The following is a 13,236-nucleotide window of genomic DNA, read 5'->3' as shown; positions in this document are numbered from 1 at the left end:
AACCAATTATTTTGCTTTATTTTAATTTTATTTTTCATCATATGAATCTTATCATTTTTAGTATTTTCAAGTGAATTTCAACACATTCATATTTTGTTTTATTCCTTATCTATAAATTGATGTTATTTAATGAAAATTTGCCAAATATATGAAATGAAATATGTTTGACTTTTACAAAATATTTATTTGGCAAATAAATGATTCATGAATCTGAGCTAAATGTGCTATACAGACACTGTGTAGAGCACTTAGGGGGAAAGATTTTAGAAGCCAGCTGTCGATTATTTCATTTCTTGGACCTTGTATCACACAGATATATTATGTTATCTTCTACTTGGGGGACAAAATGGTTTTGTATAAGGAATTCTTTTTAGCTAAAAAGCTGGTCAATTCATCTAGTATAAGGGGAATACTGTCATTTCTAATTTAAACACAGGAATTTTACAGTTGTTTTAACAGAAATGAAATCAGAATTGACTCCCATTCCCCTGTCTAGCATTTAATGTAAAGAGAATCTTAAAACTTCTGCAAAAAATATTTTGTGTAATTCTTAGAATATAAAACAATTTAACACAACTCACTTGTTTTTTAAAGACTTTGTGTACTTGAGATGAGCAGCTAATAGTTATAAATGTTAACATATTTGTCATTAAATAAGAATAACTTCCATGTATTAAATCTGGATAAGACTTAATTTGATCATTAAAATTAAAAATTATATTCATGTGATTTTGATATGAAGTAAATATAATGAAACAATACAAATATATATATACGTTTTAATCTTAAGAAGTAAATATTGAAAGTTTTTTGATTGGGTGATTTAGTTAGAAAAAATTTTTCGCATAGCATTTATGGACATCATAAAAATTATGAAAAACTTTATTGGCTAAAAAAAAATGATAATCTACTGCTCAAAAATATAAGTGATAATGGTATTTATATGTAAATTTTTAAAAAATTATATATACTTTATTTTCTAGCTTTCCATGTGTAGACATAAAATATTTGTTCTGATAAGTAAAACTGTAAACAGTATAAACCTATAAGAAGACAAGGGAAGATGGAGAGATAAATCTAATTTAGTTTTAACATTTAATAGGAGAAAAAAATTTCCTCATCTTCTACATTTTAATTTGCCAGTTACTATGGAAAAAAAATTTATTTCAATTTTTACTGAAATAGATTTTGCTTTCATTTGTGCTTCTAACTGGTGATAATTATTTGTGTTGGATTTTGAAAGGTTTCAAATTTTATACTTAATCATAAGAATTCTCTATCTTTTTCCACTCTTTCTTTTAAATATATAAATAAATAGGCAAATGTTTAAACAGTTGGCTTGAGTTTCAATAGGGATTTTCTGAAGCTTTGGCATGTAATTAGCTCTTTCCTGTTATGGTCCGTTCCATTTTGTGATCCATAGTTGAAGAATTATTATATCAATGTCATCATTTTCTTTTATACTTCTATCATTACACATTATTATATCTTGTAGCTGCCCTTCCCACTCCCCTGCCTCCTACCCCCACACTTCATGATATCCAAAGTAATCATGCAGCTTCAGACATGTATTTATACATGACAGTGTACATAAACTTCACAGCCAGGACAAATGTTTTTATTTCGTGTCTATGGAAACCTTTAAAATATTTCTTAAGTAATCAAAATATGGAAAGATTTGCGGAACCTTGAACTGTTCTCTGTAAGAATAGGAAAAAATTTGGAATGATTGAAAATAATATTAGTACAATTCACGATGAATGTCAGGACAAGTGTGTTTGTACATTCAAATCTACACATGTTGCATGTATGGTTGAGAAATTCTCTTCATAACCATGTGGGTTTGGCTTGCATCTTACTGTGTGGCCCCTTGGACAAGACATTATAGCTTCAGGTTGGTCAATGCTTTATTAGAGACAAATACTAGTAAAATATCCTGTTAGAGAAGGTGACAAGCAGTTGGTAGAATCATCAGCACACCAGACAAAATGGTTCACAGCATTTATTGTGACTCTTTACATTTTGAGCTCAAATCTTGCCAAGGTCAGCTTTGCCTTTCATTCATTCGAGGTCAATGAAATAAAGTACCAGTCATGTACTGAGGATTGATGTAAGTGACTTGTCCCCTCCCCTCAAAATTTCTTGCCTTAAGCCCTGAAATGAGCCGGTGTGTAGTTCAGGAGGGATGTTGCTATCTCAATCATTTAAACAGGGAAGCCAGCCTTATGAGTTTTAGGATTAAAAAGAAAAATTGTTTAATCCTATTAGATGAGGTACCTTGCAGGTATTATTTCATTGTAGTATTTTGCATTCTGAGTTCAAATACAGTTGTGGCCACCTTATGTGACCAACCGAAATCCATTGCCTGTTCTGAATGCCATCTTTGGATGTCTTTAATAGAATCCATTTTGTTGCAAGCATTTGGATCTGGTTACTGGTTTGCAGACAGCTTCCATTGTAGTTTCCACCTCCTTCATCAGTCCCAGCAAGCTTGAAGGGGTTTATCAGTAGTGCCCTTTTTTATTTTGGTCAAGTGATTAATAAAAAAGTAAAACGTTCAGAGTAGATTTAATTGTCTTAGTCTGCCAAAATAAGCTCTCTTGGTGGCGCCACAACAGGCACGTCCTCTGCTTTATCAGTGGAAGGCAATAAGAAAGAGAATTCATCAAATAAAAAACATTGCAACCCAAATTTATGAAATATAGTGGAATTGATGATGAGGGCAAAAGTGGATTACAAAAGCAACCAAAAGAAATAAAATAACAAAATCAGTAAATAATGTGGGGAGCGGTTGTTGTTGTTGTTGTTGCTATTAATGTTATTGTTGTTTTATGTAATAATAGTTTATAATGGTTGTCATAAATATTAAAAACTGAGGAATTTACTAGAAATTTACCATTTAAGAATGCCAATATTGAAACCAACATTTCAATGGTGATGGTCTGAATTGGTGGAGAAGTGTTTTAGTTGTCGTTATGGTGATTTAACTGAGAAAGATGATGAAATTAAAAGTTGTGAAAAAAAAATGATCAAATGAATATATAAAACTGAAGATTAAGGAATAAATTAATAAATTAAATATCAATAGACCATTTGAATCAAAGAAGATAGAGAGAAAGGAAGATATAAAGATAGACATAATAAAACAAGGAAACAAAGAAGAGAGAGAGAGAAAGAGAAAGAGAGGAAGTAGATGAAAATTAAAAGTAAAGAGTTTTCAGAAAAGCACAGAGAGAGAGAGAGAGAGAAACTTTGGAGTAAATAAAAATGTTTGTTTTAATTATTCATTTCATTCTGATTTGTTAATGCAATAGTTTTATTTATTCATGATTTCTAACCTTAGTTTTAATTTTCTACTTCCAAACACCCTCCACCTTACTTCTCCACCCACCCCCACCCCACCTCCTCTTGTTTACTCGTGCATTTATCCTGTTGTACTCTCGTGTGATTCTGTTTGTGTTGTTGTGCAATGTATTTGTTGTGGTTGTGTTGTTAGAAGCGTCGTTGTTGTGCAGTTTTAACAGTTGGTTTTTCCAAGCAAATATGCAGGGTAGACAGGTCTGCAATTTACTATCTTCCTTTACATTTTGATCTGGAGGAATCATCTTAATTTATGATGCCCAACATCGTAAAGTCTGATCTGAATACATTACCATAGCATTTTCTTCTCCATCATCAGCGTCATCACTGTTTTAATGTCTACATTTCTGTACTTGCATGGGTTAGACAGTATTTATTGAGGCAGATTTTGTTCAGCCGCTGAGCCTGATGAGCATTTTACGCTGTCAGAGGTGTTCTTTGGTCAACAAATGCACAAAGTTGTTTGCGTTTTGAAGTGTAATTTTTTAAGCTCCAATTCTATACAAGCAAAACTACATTCTGCCCATGCCAAATATATCTTCAAAGAATTTAGATCTTTTATCTTTTGCATGTTTCACTCATTGGATGGCAGCCATACTGTCTTCAAGGGTTTAGTCAAACAAATCAACTCCTGTATTTGTTTTTTTTTTTCTTGTTTTGGCAGCTTATTTTATCAGCTGCTTTTGCTGAACTGCTAAGCTATGGGGATGAATACAAACCAACCTCTGGGTTGTCAAATGGCGAAGAAGGAAAAACACAAGCAATAAGGCACTTGCAAACACAAGCAATGGGTTTCCTCACAGTTTCCTTCTATCAAATTCATTCACAAAGCATTGGTTGGCCTTGCTCAAGGTGCCACACAGTGGGACTGAACCTGAAGCCATGTGGTTTCAGGTTCAGTCCTGAATAACCTGAAACAATGTGGTTACAAAGTGTATATCTTAACCACACAGCTGGTACATTTTATTTCTGTAACTTCTCTTCATTTGAAACAAATGTAATATCCATTACCTTAGAGTTGTTAAACACAATGTTAATATGTTTCCTATCAAGGGAGCAAATGCTTTTAAAATAATCTTATCAACTCCTTGAATGGCTAAAGTAATATCAATTTAATATGATGGGCTGAGTATTTCAATAATTAAATCCTGGATATCCAGCAGCTTTCATGTCCTTGTTTTCTTCAGTTTATCCTAAATGAACTGTCCGTTTAGTTCTTCTGTTGATTCCACTGGGATCAGACAGGACTTCCTTCATCACAATAATCTTATTCAGCCACTTTTCATGCTGACCCTTCTGTAGCTCCCTTTTTTCTTCTTGTTACTGATGAACTGTCCGTTTAGTTCTTCTGTTGATACCACTGGGATCAGACAGGACTTCCTTCATCACAATAATCTTATTCAGCCACTTTTCATGCTGACCCTTCTGTAGCTCCCTTTTTATTTTCTTGTTACTGATGACAATTGCATTCACATCATTTTCAACTCTATCTATCTATTGAGTCAGGTGTCTTTCCAGACCAATGCAACCTTTCCATGCCAAATGTCCCAATCTTCCTTAAAAGTCTTCATATCCTCAACTTGTTGTTATCCAGTGCCTTCCACATGTTGGTCAATATATTATCTTCTTGGTCTGCTGATACCTTCAATGTCCCTATCTGGGTTTCCAGAGTAGGAAATCAATGGATATTTCGTCTTTGTTTCTCCATCAGTGTTCTGCATGACTTATTCTTTTCATGGTTGAAAGGTTGAAAGGTGATGGTAGAAAGATTACCAAACAGCCACTACTTTCTAGGGTGATGTTTTCAAGACTGATAACACAGTTCTCTCTAATGACATCCTTTTTTGCGCCAACTTCAAGACTTTCAGGAATAACATTGACAACTGGAACGATAGTGCTGTGCACTCTATACATATCATCCTCCCTTCAACTTTCTTCTTCTACTTTTCTAATGAAGTGTGTTGCCCACCACCTTACCCATAATTATACCCCTCCCCACTTCCCTTTTTAGCTATTCTTTTCATGTCAGTTCAATATCTTTAATAGCCTTTTTCTTCAGCAGTATTTAATATCATTGCATGATCTGAGGATCAACCATTCACTGACTTACAATTGTTGTCCTTCTGGAGGTGGCTTGCTTTAATGTTATCAAAATATTTTGTTTCCTTATAACCATTTGTTGGTATTTATTAAGATTGAAGGATCTTTTTTTTTTTTAGGTTCCACCCTTTTCTTCAGCTAATTGTCTTTTTTGGACACCCTCACAGTTCTCAACATATAATCACTCACTGCTAAGTTATCATCCTTGATAGTGTGATATTTGAAATGTACCTGAACATCATGGGTATCCCCAGGTTTTTTGAACTGGTACACTTTGTCCTTGAATGTATAAATAACTAGTTAAAATGTTAGTATCCAGAAGAGCATCCAACTAACTCATGCCACCCTGGAAAGGCAGATGTAAAAGTGAGAATTAATAAAGGCAACTCATTTAGGATGAGAATATGTGTTTGAGAGTTTGTGTGCATATGTGCACATTGGAGTTCATGCATGCATGCATGTGTGTGTGTGTGTGTGTGTGTGTGCATTCAGTTTGAAAATTTGCCACTTTAATTTTTGTGCACTTTATGTCCTTCTCCTTACCTCCTGTCATGTCATAGTTTTCGTAAGACTACTTTCTTTCTTATGAATTACTTGTATGTGGATGGCATTTGACCATATTACACATGAGCAGCCGGAGCAGTAAGTACAAATTTGTGCCTTGTGCTTATGAGGTCCTTTCTTTTTCATCTGTAAGAATTTGCTGTCCTGAATGACCAAGTATTAAATTTAATTAAATTCTTGACAGACAGTATAACTCAAGACGTCATAATTATGATCGTTTGATATTTAGAGAATATTTATTCTTTTGTTGCAAGCTACAAAAGATTTATCAAGTCAAAATATACGAAAAATAAACAGATCCCTTCAAGATAACAGAACCAAGCCATTATTGTTGGTACACCTTTATTACAGTAAAGAAAAATATATAAAAAGATAAAAGAATAAAAACTGCTCTTGAATTCTGATTCAAAATGGTTTTGCTTATATTTCATAATCTCAGATCTGTGACTTTGTTGCCAGTTCTGACCAAGATTTTAAATCACTGAAATTGGTGCTGCTATGGCTGTGTGGTTTAGAAACAGGCTTCTCGACCATGTGGTCTTGGGTTCAATCTCATCTGGCACCTCAGGGAAATGTGTCTTTTACTATAGCCCTAGGACAAGCAAAGTGGATTTGGTAAAAGGAAACTGAAAAAAGTCTGTCATATGTATATATATATATATATATATGCACAGGAGTGACTGTGTAGCTTGCTTACCAACAACATAGCTCTGGGTTCAGTCCCACTGCATGGCACTTTGAGCAAGTGTCATGTCGTCTACTATAGCTTCGGGCTGAGTAAAGCTTTGTGAGTGGATTTGGTAGATGGAAACCGAAAGAAGCCTATCGTATGTGTGTGTGTATTTGTTCCCCCAACATTGCTTAACAACTGATGCTGGTGTGTTTACATCCCCATAACTTAGCGGTTCAGCAAAAGAGACCGATAGAATAAGTATTAGACTTACAAAGAATAAGTCCTGGCGTCAATTTGCTTGGCTAAAGGTGATGCTTCAGCATGGCCAGTCAAAATGACTGAAACAAATAAAAGAAAAATATAAAAGGATATATAAAGTGTGTAGGGATAGACTCATCTAGGCAGGTACCATAGTTGCTCTCAGATACTGTATGACCAACTGTAAAATTAAAAGAACAATTTCATAATGTACCAGTCTCCGTATTCTATACACCTGTGTGTGTGTGGGCCTGTCCTTGTTTAGCACATTAGCATTCAGACTTCTCTGTCAAATATAGGTTAATTTCCTCAAATTGTTTTTGATTAATCATACATTTTCTCATATCTTCTAGATTTACTTTTAGAATGATATTGTAGGATAATTGGGAGAGGCTGGACCTGGCCAGTTTAATGCTAAAGGGCTGGACATCATGTGATGATTGCAAATGTGTATCATCATCATCATCATCATCATCATACAAGTGAGGTTGTTTGCTTTCAGTCTTCCGTGTGTAAAATATGCCTGGCTATGGAGAAATAATACCTTACTTGGAAACAGGTGAGTTTTGGTAATTGAAAGACCTTCTGTCTGTAGAAGCTCTGCCTCTACAAATTCCACCCGACCATTGCAAGCATGGAAAAATAAATGTTAAATAATGGCAATGACCACAATGACAACAAAAACAGTGATGACAATCGCAACAACAACAATGATGATGAGCTGACAATATAATTTATGACAGGGCGGTGATCTGGCAGAAACGTTAGCACGCCGGGCGAAATGCTTAGCCGTATTTCGTCTGCCGCTACGTTCTGAGTTCAAATTCCACCAAGGTCGACTTTGCCTTTCATCCTTTCGGGGTCGATAAATTAAGTACCTGTTACGCACTGGGGTCGATATAATCGACTTAATCCGTTTGTCTGTCCTTGTTTGTCCCCTCTGTGTTTAGCTCCTTGTGGGTAGTAAAAGAAAAAAAAAATATAATTTATGACAAGAAATTGGAAGTAAAGATTCAGTTTTGAAATAACTGATTGTAGAAATTTTTTTTCACTTAATAGCATGTTGACCAAAAATAGTTTATGGAGAAGAAAATTTCCAGACAATTCCCAATCAGCTTTCAAAATAAAGAGCTACAGAAATTCCAGCAGAAAAACCGAAAAATATTCATTTAATGATGGTTCTTTTATATATTATTTTCTTTAATTTATTTTTCTGAATCTACTTCACAGCTTTATTTTCTCTCTACCAACATTATATGAGGTCTCAGCATTAATTATTGTTGTTATTTTCTCATTTACCTCTTAAACTGCACCTGTAAAAGCAGAGTCTTTTTTTTTTTTTTTAGTATATAAAAACTATATTGCTCATTTGTCAGTGCTATAGATTATCATGTCTGGTCAAGTAACCACCTTCTGAATTGTGTGATAAAAATAATATAGTTTGCAAATATGTTAAACATTTATTTAATCTGAGTTGTGTGTTATCTACAAATAACTTTAAGCAGATGCAATGAAATAACATTGGTCAATTTTTCTTCTATATGGACAACATTTTTTTGGCTTGAATGTCAATTAGGTGACTTTTTTTCCCCTCAAGTTAAGGATCAACCATTTTTAAGAGCATACATCTCAAAAATGTTTCACTGTTTTAATATCTGTTGGTTAAATGTTTGCTATCATGAATATCTGATGGTTTAATATCTAAAGTATCCATTTGATGTTTAATGATCTTACTTTTCTGAATATCCAAAAATTAATTGCTAAATGTACTGCATACTATAAATATATATTAGTAGTGTCTATTTAATTTACGGCTCCGAATATCAGTTATCATAATCATATTTGAACACTCCATCAAATCATTGAAGTTAAACTATATTAAAGCTTAGGTCGCTAGGTAAGGAGACTATTTGCAAAGTCCAGGTTTAGTGTCCTTCTCTATCACTTGATCTCCACCCACCCCCACTCCCCAAATATTAATATCAACATTGAAAACCTAATGTAATTATCAATTATCACGATCATTTATGATTTCATATCTGGGTTTCTTTGTTTATATAGACTCAATTTTGCAGCTGCCTCGTTAATTCTTCCCTGAGCCCTAGATTTTTAGTAGAATATCTAACCACTTTACACTATAGACAGGCTACACTGACTAACGACATACCACCTCCATTTATATGTTATGACATTGTATTACTAAAACTATTGCTGTTGTCTCTCTTGCTCATCACCTTGCCTCTTCTATTACTTTTTCATGCTTACCTTCTCTACACACCCTTGTTTTTACCTTCCCCTATTCTCTCTTTCTCTCTCTCTCTCTCTCCCTATCTCTCTTACACACACACACATATTCACACTATCTATTTATCTCTAGCCCCTTTAATGTTAATGCTGACTCAGCCTGTATCAAAATCCTTGCTACTCCCACATAATGGTTGAATGGTAAATGCTTCTTCTATCAATTTGTGCAAGTATCCAGGCTACCAGAACAATCTAACCAAAGTTAGCTAACAAAAATTATTCTTCAGAAAATGTATTTTTAAAAATGCATCAGCCGGATTCCAGCTAAACCCTGATTCAAATTAAAGACTAACGTATCTAAAACAGAAAAAGATGAGAAAAACTCAACAGCCGAACTCTAATGCTTTTATAGTCTTAAATAAAACGTACTTTTGCTTGAAATTTAATGAATAAAATATAGCCAACTGTCTAGAAAAGTGGAAATCAGATGAATTATATGCATCAGTAAGATAGAATCGACACTAATAAGTTATAAACAAGTTTCACATTTATTTGGCTGGAAGAGTTTCTAAGAATAAACATATATCAGATGACAAAGATATGGCTGAGAGATTTATAGTTATAAGGAAATCTACTTAATAGACTCAAGTTAATAATTGTTATGAATAAAATACATCCTATATTTACTCTAAGTGAATATGAATGTTTATCCTGCTTTCATCATTCGACTATTTCAAATGGTTAACATATCTTATATTATATATTAAACTTCAAATGTGATTCATTCAAGTAGGCTCAAGATATATAGAACTTTTAATGTCATATTGCTGACATTTGATCATAAGCTGAGCTTTTCTTATCTTTTCACAAAATGCAACAACATGGCCACTTCACACTTTGTGATGAAATACAACAGAAAGGAAAACACACACAAAAAAAAAAGAAGAAAAATAGGTTGTTTTCTAAATTATCTGTAAAAAGATCTTCAGGAACTATATGAATGGCGAACAACAACAAAACTACAATAACCATAATGATAGTGTTTCTTATTCTGCTATGAATACAGAAATCCTTCAAAAATATAGGTTCCCAGCAATAATAGAGGAAAGAAATTCTTTTTTACATGCAAGAAATAAACAATTGAACAACTGGCGCTACCTCAAAAGCACACAAGATTTTTGTTGGCCTCTTTTCTCATACAAATAATTGCTTTGTGATATCCATATATTGTGAGAGCATATTTTGCTAACTTTTTTTTCTGTCTGTCAGAATCTGATATGTAGACCAAAGCAATTTCCACATTGTTTATTGTTGTTCATCAACGCCAACCTTACAGCTCCCATAACTAATGGGACCTGTTGGTTATATATTAACCTCACCTGAAACTAGGATCACAAACATTATGAAAATTACTAGCCTCACAGCAAGTTTCCATTTATATTTTGATTTGTTTATATATTTGGTTAGACGAAATACAAACCAAGTGGAACATGAGGTGTCAGAATAAATTAGAATTTCTTTGATACAAATAGTATTTCTTAGTATTTCTTGGATGTATTACCTTAAGATGAAAGTAAGTATCAACAACTTAATGTTATTGTGTAAAGGGAGTGTTTTTTTTTTATTGATCTGCTTATTATTACTTTTTTTTTTTATGCCACATTTCCTTGGGATATTGAACTCAACTGAAAGATATCATTGGCAAATAAAAACATACTGTGTCCATATGAAAGCAAGTTTCAGCTTGTAAATCTTACATCATAATAGAAAAAAAATATTTTCCGACTTGATGAATTACTAATATCAAATAGAGTTTTTGTTATGTTTTTTAAACAAACTAATTATTTTGTTGTATTTTTATTTTCATTTGTGTTGATAGTGGTTTCTTATTTTTTTTTTTTCGTAAGGGGTTATTAGCTCTTTTGTTAAGCAATAAATATGCATAACAACAGCATTCGGGGAACTTGATGGGGTTTACAAAACTGTTGTAATGGTCTGGCTTTTAAGTTAGCAGCACAAGGTATTTTCAGGCTGTTAAAAAGAAATTCTTTTGAATTCATGGCAAACATTGCAGAGAAGCGATGATTTTGCCACTATTTCCTTTGTAAGAGCCACTTTTTCTCATTTTCTATAACTGCCTTCTTACATATGTATTCTATTTTACAGAGAATACGCAGATATTAAACAAGTATTGCTGTTTTATCAAAACTCTCCTGATTTTTTTATAACAAAATTAAAAGTATTTAATCAGTCTGAATTACGATAAAATGGATGATTATTAATTCTGGTTCATTAAAACCCCTAACAGCAGGAGTTTAAATTACATCATTTCTCTAGTTCACTGTTGTAGCAACAGTGTGTGTGTGTGTGCCACCCAGGGCAGCCCCTGAGTTTCTTCCCACACTACCACTGGGCTTCCAAGCCTGTACACACTCTCTAGTTCACTGTTGTAGCAACAGTGTGTGTGTGTGTGTGTGTGTGTGTGCCACCCAGGGCAGCCCCTGAGTTTCTTCCCCCACTACCACTGGGCTTCCAAGCCTGTACACACTCTCTAGTTCACTGTTGTAGCAACAGTGTGTGTGTGTGTGTGTGTGTGTGTGTGTGTGCCATCCAGAGCAGCCCCTGAGTTTCTTCCCCCACTACCACTGGGCTTCCAAGCCTATACACACTCTCCAGTTCACTGTTGTAGCAACAGTGTGTGTGTGTGCCACCCAGGGGAGCCAGAGGGCGCACACTCTCCTACCCTGATGTAATCTCCAGGGATACAGGCATCCAGCAACAGGACCTCCGTAATGCCATGATGGACCATGAAGTCTGGCGTAGCATGGTAAATTCCATTGTCTCGACCACGGTCGAACAATGATGATGATGATGAGTTTCTTCCCTCACTACCACTGGGCTCCCAAGCCTATACACACTTATACAGCAGACCCAAAACTGTCATCCCTGCTAGAACATTACCTGGGATACATGACAGTCCCTTTAACCTCACCCATCAGCTATGTTACTGAACTTGTTGAATGCATTAAAGAGTTGTTGGTGTAAAATCTTACAATTTTTGATGAGCTGATGTGTCACAGACTTGTTTCATTTTCAAATTCCTTACGAAGAATAATGCATTTTAAACAGTAAAATAACAAAGGTTCCAAATTTTGGTACAAGGCCAGCAATTTTCATGGAAGCAGAATCAGTTGATTACAGTGACCAACCAGCATTCTACCGGTAATTAAATATTTTATTGACTTTCAAAACGAAGAAAGGCAAAGTCGACCTTGGTGGAACTGGAACTCCAAATGTAATAAACCAGAAGAAATGCCATTAAGTATTTTGTCCAGCATGGTCACCATTCCTCCAGCTCACCACCATAATGGTGGTGGTGGTGGTGGTGGTGGTGGTGATGATGAAAACATCAGTTTCCAGCTTTAAAATCCCATTTCCCATGTTCTTCCTTTTTCCAATTTGTGTTCCACTCAAAGGTTGTGGTCTTAGAGAAAATTTCTTGCCTAATCTGCAACATTCTTCTGCTATTCTTTTTGCTTATTAATTCCCGTCATGATTCTCTCCATTGTTTTAATGTCTGTTTACTTCTTTCATCTTGTTATTTGTTTTAGTCATTGAGTTGCACCCACCCTGGGGCACTGTCTCAAAGGGTTCACTAAAAAAACAGACTGGCCCTCCAGCAAAGACTGGTACTCATTCTATTGTTCTCTTATGCCAAACCACTAAATTACAGGAACATGAACACAAAGATACCTATTCATACATATATGCATGCATATATACATACATAACAATGTGTATACATACACACACAATTTTCTTGTATCACATTCACTTGCAGTTCATTCATTAGCCCAGGGCTATAGTACAAGACACTTGCCCAAGGTGCCACACGGTGGGACTGAACCTGAAACCATGTGGTTGGGAAACAGACTTCTTAACCACACAACTGCGCCTGCACCCAAGCCAACCAATTTATATATTTTTATTCTCTATTTTAATAAAAGTCCCATGGTCCTGCAAGGCAGTACTTTTCC

At 34.5% G+C, this 13,236-nt stretch overlaps 1 protein-coding gene across 1 annotated transcript in view; it reads left to right on the top strand.

Annotated features, from left to right (window-relative positions):
- LOC115220532 (tRNA (guanine-N(7)-)-methyltransferase non-catalytic subunit wdr4) overlaps positions 1–13,236 on the top strand; it is an 828,070-nt gene that overhangs the window by 247,656 nt on the left and 567,178 nt on the right. The gene's annotated exons all lie outside the window — the stretch shown is intronic.

Source organism: Octopus sinensis, linkage group LG16 (genome assembly GCF_006345805.1).
Source record: "Octopus sinensis linkage group LG16, ASM634580v1, whole genome shotgun sequence".
Taxonomy (NCBI): Eukaryota; Metazoa; Mollusca; class Cephalopoda; order Octopoda; family Octopodidae; genus Octopus; species Octopus sinensis.
This window is presented reverse-complemented; position numbering and strand designations above follow the sequence as displayed.